Here is a 9873-nt window from a genome sequence, read left to right as displayed (position 1 = left end):
CCTGCTACACCCGGCTACGCTGCTTCGCTTCTTCTTCTTCTTGTTTACTACTGGTGGTTGGCTTTGGTCGCAGTACCGCCACCTTCTCTCTGGAGTGTAAACGCTTCGCCTATGAGAAAAAGGAGCAGCGCATGAACGGAACGAAACACACGCGAATCGAACCGAGACAGTCGAACCGATCGGTTCGGACGGTTTTCATAAATCGTCCCATCCCTAATATATATATGGTGAAAGCAGTAGTTTAGAAAAAGATCATATCGTAGCAGTGGTGTGATGAAACTATGAATTCTGTACCTTACAGAAAACCCATGTCCATAAAGCTGACGAGTTATGCATCTCATCCAGAAAGGATTTTTGTGGAGCACCTGGATAATCTACCCAGGTGTAGCTCATCAGTCTCATCAGAGTGCTGGTCTTTAAAGAGCAGCAGAGCCTCCGTCCACTCAGTGCTGATTTCCTGTTGTTGTTTAGTTGCTTCCTTGTCTCTTGCTTCCACCTGTATTTTCCCTAAAGCCTATTGGATTTATTTTGGTTTTCAGTTTTTTTTTTTTTGTATGTTCCTAGATTTTTGCCTCAGTTGCCTGTGAGTCCTAATTAAATCAGCAAACTCTCTCTGCCTACCCATCACTGCATTTGGGTCCTCAAAGCCTCCATCAACCTGACAAAATCAGAATCTAATGTTAACTTCAAGAACACTTAGCTTACGCAGCGGTAGAATATACAAAACACACCCAAAAAGATCTGTTTTTGAATTAATAGGGGGAAAAAAAAAGAGACCGAAATTGCATTCACAGTCTGGACCTACATCTCTTAATAATGGCGTGGAATGACCTAAAACAAACCATTCATGCTCAAACACCAGCTAAAATAAAATTGATGTTTTTAAATTATCCAAAAAAAAAACATTTTTACTTGTCTCTTTGTCTAATATTAAAATGAATTTGATTTTCTGAAACATTTAGATGAGGCTAATCAAGAAAAACACAATTTTTAGTAAATCTATTTGTCATTGTACATTGTTTGATTTCTGATAGCTGCAAAGAAACACCATTTGAGATGTAGAAGTATTTTTCATGGTAGGCCTACCAGGTATCATATCAGAAGGTATGCATTACAATTTCCACCACAACAGATAAAAACTAAAATTAAAAAAGGAAACGCCTATCTCTTGGGTACCATGTTCATAACATTCATTAAATTTGGTGGTGGCGGAACATGTTTGATAATTCAACAAACAAAATAAAACTTCTAGTGAAGAAAAATGCAAAACCACACAGCAGGAGAAAGGGTAAGCGCCGCGCTTTTACATTACTCTCTGCCAGTTCAATCAATACAGAATAGGATCTTGCATGAAAACATGACCTCTGGGTTTTTATACGGCAAAGATGCAATATATTTCTCCTCTCGGTGTAAAAAGTACGTCAACTGCAGCTCTCTGGCAAGTGTGTCAATATCAAACAACTGTACCCCCCACCATTGCCAATAAACTGAATGTGCAATTCATCAGCCAACTCTGGGAGACAGTATTCCTAATTAAACGGAAGCTCGTAAATTCGACATTTTACAGGTCTTGCTCAGCTTGTAAATACACTGTAAATAAGTTGTGGTGAATGGCTTCATGGGCAGATGAAGGTCTGCCTTTGTGGTTAAACTCCTGCTGATGCTTTCAATGAGCAGCAGGCTGATTGCAATTAGAACTCTGTTAGCTCCTGTCATTCCAATGTGGCTTCTTTGCTCTTTTCCGCCTTTGTTCCCTTCATTGAAAACCACGTGCCTTATTTCCTATATTTGAAGATTGGCCGAATCACATTGGATTAGAACTTTCAGAGGACACATTTGTTGGGGCCCATTAGAGCACTTCCTGGCACAGATGGAACCCTGAGGTCCCTAGGGAAAGCCACATTTGGGTTCTAAAAAAGCATAACGCAGACTGTAGAGTATGCAAAAAAAAAAACCCCACCACACCAGCTGTGTGTGTGCATTTGCTTGGCTTTCCCTTTAGGCCTAAATATGGCTGTTGCAAATAGGAATGCATTTTGACCTGACCAGTGTACCTTGGTAAATATGTTTAAAATTATTATACAACCAGATAAGATGTATTTATGTCCCCACACAGTTATGGGAATGCAAATTCTTACCGGTTAGTGTGTATTTTCTTTTGTTGGAGCGAAATGAAAAGGCAGAGAATCACATCTCATTGGCAGCAGGATGTCCTCGACCTGGAGAGAAGAGCGAGGAGAGAAGGGAGAAAGTAAGAGGGCTGTGGGATGGAAGAAGGGGGGGGGGGTATTCAAGCTCACTGAACTGAAGGCCCTGTCATTTTTCACAATAGAGACAGATAGCTATAATATGTAGTGAACGTGGGGTGCCATGTGAATAATGGCCCCATCCAGATTGTGTGAATAGCCATAACCCACTCAAACATGAGAACCAGACGGTTCACAAAGCCGCTGCTGCTTGTGGGGGCGCCTGTTTGGTGTTTATGCGAGCACGCTTGTGTGTGTACACGTGCAATACGCCTCATAATGACCTCTTAAGTGTTAGGATATCAAAGACTGTAATGGTCCATCTCTGTTCTCGCTGGCAGGGTAGTGAGGGAAGCTCTTTTGTGCAATGATAGCTTGTTGATATGGTTAGCATTTCTCTGTCAAATGCCAGGGATGAGGGGAAATTGGTAGCTCAGTTTTGGGGATGCAGAAAGACAGTTTTATATCTAGAATATATCTGATATTTTTGTCTATAAAATTCCACTTTTTTTTTTTTTTTAAAGCTCTCGAGTTTCTGATCAATCTACTTTCCCACCCTCACCTACGGTCATGAGATCTGGGTAATGACCAAAAGGACAAGGTCGCGAATGCTTGGCGGCCGAAATGAGATTCCTTCGCAGGGTGGCTGGGCGCACCCTTCAAGATCGGGTGAGGAGCTCAAGGTAGAGTCGTTGCTCCTCCACGTCAAAAGAAGCCAGCTGATGAGGCTTGGGCATCTGTTTCGGATGCCTCTTGGTCGCCTCCCTCAGGAGGTGTTCCAGGCATGTCGTATTGGGAGGAGGCCTCATGGAAGGCCCAGGACACGCTGAAGGGACTATATCTCTGAGCTGGCCTGGTGTTGCCTTGGGGTCCCCCCAGAGCAGCTGGAGTAGGTGTGTGTGGATCTGGAAGTCTGGGCATCTCTGCTCAGACTGCTGCTTACGCGACACAGCCCTGGTTTAAAGGAAAGAATAATGAAATTCCACTGTTTCCATATCATTGGGTTTCTTTTTACCATACATAGTGCACAACCTTGCAAAACCATTTATGCTTTTTGCAATATTTCATCCCTTTGTTTTGTAAAAAGAAATGTCAAAGCATCTTTATTGATGCCTCGTGACAGTGGTGCATGTTAATGAAGTGGATGGAAAATGATGCATGTCTGTAGACTTTTTTNGACAGTTTTATATCTAGAATATATCTGATATTTTTGTCTATAAAATTCCACTTTTTTTTTTTTTTTAAAGCTCTCGAGTTTCTGATCAATCTACTTTCCCACCCTCACCTACGGTCATGAGATCTGGGTAATGACCAAAAGGACAAGATCGCGAATGCTTGGCGGCCGAAATGAGATTCCTTCGCAGGGTGGCTGGGCGCACCCTTCAAGACCGGGTGAGGAGCTCAAGGTAGAGTCGTTGCTCCTCCATGTCAAAAGAAGCCAGCTGAGGAGGCTTGGGCATCTGTCTCGGATGCCTCTTGGTCGCCTCCCTCAGGAGGTGTTCCAGGCATGTCCTATTGGGAGGAGAAGGGACTATATCTCTGAGCTGGCCTGGTGTTGCCTTGGGGTCCCCCCATAGCAGCTGGAGTAGGTGTGTGTGGATCTGGAAGTCTGGGCATCTCTGCTCAGACTGCTGCTTACGCGACACAGCCCTGGTTTAAAGGAAAGAATAATGAAATTCCACTGTTTCCATATCATTGGGTTTCTTTTTAACATACATAGTGCACAACCTTGCAAAACCATTTATGCTTTTTGCAATATTTCATTCCTTTGTTTTGTAAAAAGAAATGTCAAAGCATCTTTATTGATGCCTCGTGACAGTGGTGCATGTTAATGAAGTGGATGGAAAATGATGCATGTCTGTAGACTTTTTTTACAAAGAATCTTAAAGGTCTGATGCGCCTAAATATAATACAGGGCGACCAATCGTAAATACGTAGAATCCATTTATTCAGTTTCTTTGTTTAAAAAAAAAAACTGCTTTTTGAATTCATCAGTTTTTTTTTAAGGCATTTAACAGAGAAAAAGCAACTAACTCTGAAGAAGCTGCAAAGCAAGGGTCACAGGTGGTGAAAGAATCTGTAGAAATATACATATTTTTAAAAGTATATGTTTTGCTCTTACAGTATTGGTACTTATGTAATGGAAGAATGGAAAAGATTAAAGCAACAAAAATCTGTTACTCTCTAAAATATTAATTTTCATTTTCATCAAACCAAATAGACAATAATTGTGAGATACAAGGCAAATCATCCAATTAAAAAAAAAAATCTCACAGATAAAATTTTGTTGTTTTGAAAAGTGTTGAGAGTATGGCTAAAGCTAATGATTGTTTTGCTATGATAATAATACTAATCAGACAATATTTTTTCTTTTTTCAATTAATCGGTTGATAAATGGATGCCAAAAGATTCCTTAGAGATTGTTTAAATATATTTAAACCAGGTCAAGCTTAAACTGTGACACTGTAGGAGTTCTGGATACAGTATATTGATGGACAAAAAAATAATTTTATCTTGGATGCTAAATTTTTTAATGCTTTTTACAATTTTGGCATAATTACTGCTATTAGTGGGTTTCCCTTCAGCTAATAGAATGTTTAAAGAATCTTTACACTCCAGTTAATGATAAAGTGATTACTAAATTAGTTGACGCTTAACTTTACTGATTAATGTCCGATGATAGCTCTGATGATTTATTTCAGCCCTTGTGATGGGAATATTCATTTAGTTCACTTTTATCCTGGTCATTCCAAAATAATCCAGTTGTAGCTGCAGAGGTGCACAGCTCACATGGAAGAATATTTCCACAGGACAACTAATAGTCATGCAGTCCTGCCGGCATATAGAGGAAATGGCAAATATCAGAAAGCTTACGCTCTTTCATCATGCAAAGTGTGATGTAAAGCTAATGTCACACATCAGCCTAAACACTTCGTTGTCATAGTACAGCATGGTGTGGACCTCATCTTGCAATGCCTTCCATTGTGCAGGATCAGGGAAGCTTGTCATAGCTGATTGGAAGATCAATACAGTAGAACTGCTGTCTTGTTGGAACATCTGTATCAATGACTTTTCTTCTTTCAAAGAAAACCAATTGACTTGCTCTGATTCATTCAAACTGATTTTAAATCCCTGATATTGTGTATAATAAATATACCTAATAATAAGTAATACGTGTCAAATCCCATCAGCATGATGCTTGAGCCATCATTCTTATCAGTGTCCTGTGATTGAAATTAAGAGTAGTAGTCATCTGACAAACTGTGTAGAACAAAAAAGATTCAGTCTATAACATTTTTTCACATATTCTCATAAGGCTACTTGGTGTGTAACTCTTCTCTATGTATGTTTTTTAACCAGGTAATTTCAAAAGTACTTGTTTCTTGTAGTTTGGCTTTACATTGGTGTATTTCCTCTTCTACAGTACTTGCAGCTAACAGTATGATGTATCTAAGGAATTTGGAGCAAACAAAGTTTAAAATCCTTAGGAATGCCACTATCTCTCTACCATCTTAAAACAGCATATTACGTTTTCTCCTTTCTAATGAACTGTTATATAGAAGTATCTTGTGAACAAGGAATCCACAATATTCAGCTTATATAACATGTGTTGCCTTTGGGTTTTTTTTAAATGCCACCTGTTTATTCCATGTTTTCTACCAGATGAATTACTAAAATTTAAACATTTTGACTGATCAGACCAGAACAGTACACATTTTCAAAGAAAATAAAAGACTATATGGCAACATTTTCATAACCCCCCAGGCTCTGTTGCAGAGATAAACTTCCCCATTCAAGAAAAGCTAACCCATCTTGTATGGAGAAACCATGGCAGGTACGTAGTAGAACACTCTTTTGGATGGTGTTTATTTGCATACAAAAATGGTGGAAATTAAAATATGCATAAATTCCTTGTTATGCCTGATTTGTCGTCATCCCTACACTGTATTTTTTTTTCTTTTTCCAGCTTTTTATTGTCACTTGTTACACTGTCACAAGTACAGAACTCTCTGCATTTAACCCATCCCCTTGGAGAGCAGTGGGCTGCCACTGTGCAGCACCCAGGAGCAGTGTGGGGTTAAGGGTCTTTTGCTCATGGACCCTTCTGTGAGAGTGGGGCTTGAACTCAGAACCTCTAAATTCCAAGTTCTATGCCCTAACCACTAGGCTGCCACTACAATTATAAGGTATGTAATGTTATTCTGCTGTTAATCTCAACAAAACTGTGTTAAGGTCACACTTTTCAAAAATGTATTTGCAAAATATTCAATGACACATATGTCATGTGCTCCTCTCACTTAGATATTATATGCAGCGATGTGTAGATCCATTCCACACAACCCCAATAAAAATATATGTGGCACTTTAAAGCATTTCTCTTTGTACCTTCACTGTCCTGCTTCTAAACAACTTCTTTTTCAGTCATTTTCAACACCTGCTACCAAAGACAAACCTTTCAGCCAAAACATCAAGAGTCAAGCTCATTGCGGTCCTTCTCAGAATTTGGTTTGTGCACAGATTCGTGCTCATGTCCTCTGGTACACCAAGTGCAGTCTGTGCGCTTTCGTGTGAGTGTTGTTTGCTCTTTGTGAGTGCACTGTTGTTTTTCTGGGAAAGATGATGCAGCCCAGGAAATACCGTCTATCTGTATGGCCTTGTGTTTTCTGGCAGTCTTTATCTGAGAGAAAAGGAAGAATGTTCCAGGCACACATAAAAATAAAAAAAGAACAACAACATCAAATAAGATGTAGAATTCATACACACACACTGAGATCAACAATCTGAGCCTAGACTTCTGTGGAGCTCAGGGGCAGGACTGTGCGGTAATTGGGTCTATTAGGCAGCACAGGAGGCCAGAAGCTTTTTCTCTGTGCTTCTATAAAAGACGTCTTCGCAGAAATCTACATATATGCGTGCTCGTGTGTAGGCAGGCAAATATAAAATGTTATAAATACATGTATGCTCTCACTTCGATGCAGCAGAATCACCAGGGGCAATAGATAATTAGTGAAAAATAACTTAAGTGATGGGCTCCCCCACCTATGCAGCCCCTTCATGCTTGTCTGACTTGTTTCTCTCAGAAGACGACATACATTATTCACATCTAGATGGTTAACAACGGTGGCATCAGTGCGGAAAGAATGGAGGAAGAGAGGTGGAACAGAAGTGGGTTCGGATGCAGAGGAGAGGCGATAAAGGACAAGGTTTGCGTAAGCAGTGGAACACAGCAAGGAATGAGATTTTTTTATTAGTGTTCGTTTAGGTGAACAACTAGAAGAGGGGAATGAGAGGATCAAGGATGCAACCACCGAAAAGTCCATGCACACCTCAGTAGTTAGACACCGCTTTCTTAAACCCCTGAAAAAGATTTCTTCATTAGGCCTTAACACCCTCTTCAGCTGTCAGAGGCCATCGTTTTCCAGAGACTCGTTTAGCAACAGCTTTAAGGAAAAATATGTAAATGCTTGTTTTCCAAGACACACACCAGAAATGCTACCTTTGGAAATATATTCATGCTGAAAGAATTGAAGCCTGAACATCTTTTCTAGGTGGACCGGACGGAAAGAGTCCTTTTTTTTATACATGCAAACTTAAAATTAATTGCAAACTTTTTAAAAAAGGACATTGTTTGGCTCATAATATATAAATAAATAAATATATATATATATATATATATATATATATATATATATATATTTGAAACCTTATATATATATATATAAGGTTTCAAAGCACCTACAAAAAGAAAATAACCAAAATTTAAACTATTCATAAAACTTAAATCATCAATCAAAAATCTAATTTTAAACTACTCCAAGCTCCACAGTAGTTTTTTACTTTAGCAATCGAAATCCAAACCAAACGGCTGCTGTTTCAATCTCAACCTGGAGAGACTCGCACAGAGAAAAGCTGTGATTAGAAAAGTATTCAGTTTATTAATACAGTTTATTTTCTATCTGGGGAAAAAAACAGGTGATTGCGAGGATGTTTTGACTCTCAGGAATCCCTCACATTGAGCATGCATGTAGCGACAGTGGAGAGGAAAACTCCCTTTTAACAGGAAGAAACCAGCAGCACCAGGCTCAGTGTGAGCGGCCATCTGCCGAGGCCAACTGGGGTTCAAGGAGACAGAAGCAGATGAAGACATAAATTAAATAAGTACTTTGGCGCTTGGGCCAAAGCAAAAGACTTTGAGGTTCTAAATTAATATTGCCATGGATGAGCAATCTAGAAAAGGATTAATCTTCTCCTGCGGCCTGGACAATGGTGGTGGAATAGGCCAGAGGGTGGATGGAGCTGTGAATAGTCTCAGAATGAGGGAGGAGATGGGGTGGAGGTGGGTGAAAGTTTTCTTGCCTGTGGGAGAGAGAAGCTAGGTGGGGTGCTAAATGAAAGGGATCTTGACAGATGATTGGCTTAGGCAAGGTGCGGCCCACAAGTTGATTGGCTGGAGCCAAACAAGGACATCGCAGGTGGTTCAGATGAAGCTGAAAACAGTCTGCCAGATTGAATTTTCGCTTAAGCTTCATTTGTAGGAATACCAGATTTGTTCTGAAAGTTCCCTGAGAAGAGTGGATTAGCCTGACACCACAGTTTGCAGGTTAAAAATGGCAAAATGAAACAATATTAACAATATAAAACATTATTTCTGTCAAAGACTAAACAAGAGAGTAGTCTCCTTTTTAGTTAAAGAATCTCAAAAAAGGGGGACACATTCAAATGATGGTTAAAAGTTGTATCATAGAACAAGAAAATATTTTTCTGAAATGTAGTGTAAATAGAGGTGTAAAGTACACCAAGGGTTAAAAAATGGCATATTCAGCCTAAGGATACATTGCATCTACTAGACAGTGGACAGTGCTGAACAGTTTTTGACAAATGATGGATGTTTCGTTGGATGGAAAACTAGAGAAATCAGTTATCCCTTAGGAAACTAACAATTGCTCAAGTTAAACCCTACTTTGCAATGTCGAAAGACATTTTTGAGACTTGGGAAAACTCCACCCTGGAATCAAAAATGCATCGTGTTGTCATAGAGCTCCACATTACTCTGTTACAGTGTCAGAGTGCTTTTCATGCTGCAGAACATATGAAAGAGAAACTGCTTACAACATTCATCTCTACTTTTAGTTTAAAGTCTAAATACCGATATCAAGACAGGAAATACTGTGTGGCTGCCAAGGCAACATTGATATAGACTAGAGACATTTTGTTCCCTCTAAACAGGAAATACATCCCAGGTGATTCAACTATCATTCTACTGCCGATTGAAAAGTTAAGACAGATGATCAGACAATTTCAGTTTCAGTTCAATTTCAATTTCAGTTCAGTCAGAAGGTCAAAAATGTGGCACTAACAAAACATAAATAATGTTTCTATTTTAACCAGTAAATAGAGAAAATGGAAGCTTCTTATTTTTTAGTTTAATTATACAAATAAATAACATCACAAGCCCAATCTCTAGTTTCGTTGTTAATGCAAACACCGTTTTATAAAACCTTAACCAGTCATCATTTGCAATGTAGTGGGTAATCTTTGCTTCCCTTAAAACAGAAAGGAATTGCACCAACTGGATAAAACACATTTAAAGAACAGAAAATATTAATTTGTATCTCTAACAGAAGAG

The 9873-nt window shown here is 39.2% G+C and overlaps 1 protein-coding gene across 12 annotated transcripts in view; it reads right to left on the bottom strand.

Annotated features, from left to right (window-relative positions):
* The window catches only part of LOC107095380 (adhesion G protein-coupled receptor L3-like), a 213508-nt gene that overhangs the window by 179763 nt on the left and 23872 nt on the right, over positions 1 to 9873 (bottom strand). For all 12 annotated transcript variants that reach the window (XM_015391445.1, XM_015391482.1, XM_015391507.1 and 9 more), the window contains exon 2: positions 2139 to 2219. The gene's annotated coding sequence lies outside the window, so the exon portion shown is untranslated. The remainder of the gene's footprint in view (positions 1 to 2138; positions 2220 to 9873) is intronic.

The sequence above is a fragment of the Cyprinodon variegatus genome, unplaced genomic scaffold (assembly GCF_000732505.1).
Source record: "Cyprinodon variegatus isolate N-32 unplaced genomic scaffold, C_variegatus-1.0 Scaffold22, whole genome shotgun sequence".
Lineage (NCBI taxonomy): Eukaryota > Metazoa > Chordata > Actinopteri > Cyprinodontiformes > Cyprinodontidae > Cyprinodon > Cyprinodon variegatus.
Note: the sequence above shows the minus strand (reverse complement) of the source record. Positions and strands in the feature narration are given on the sequence as shown.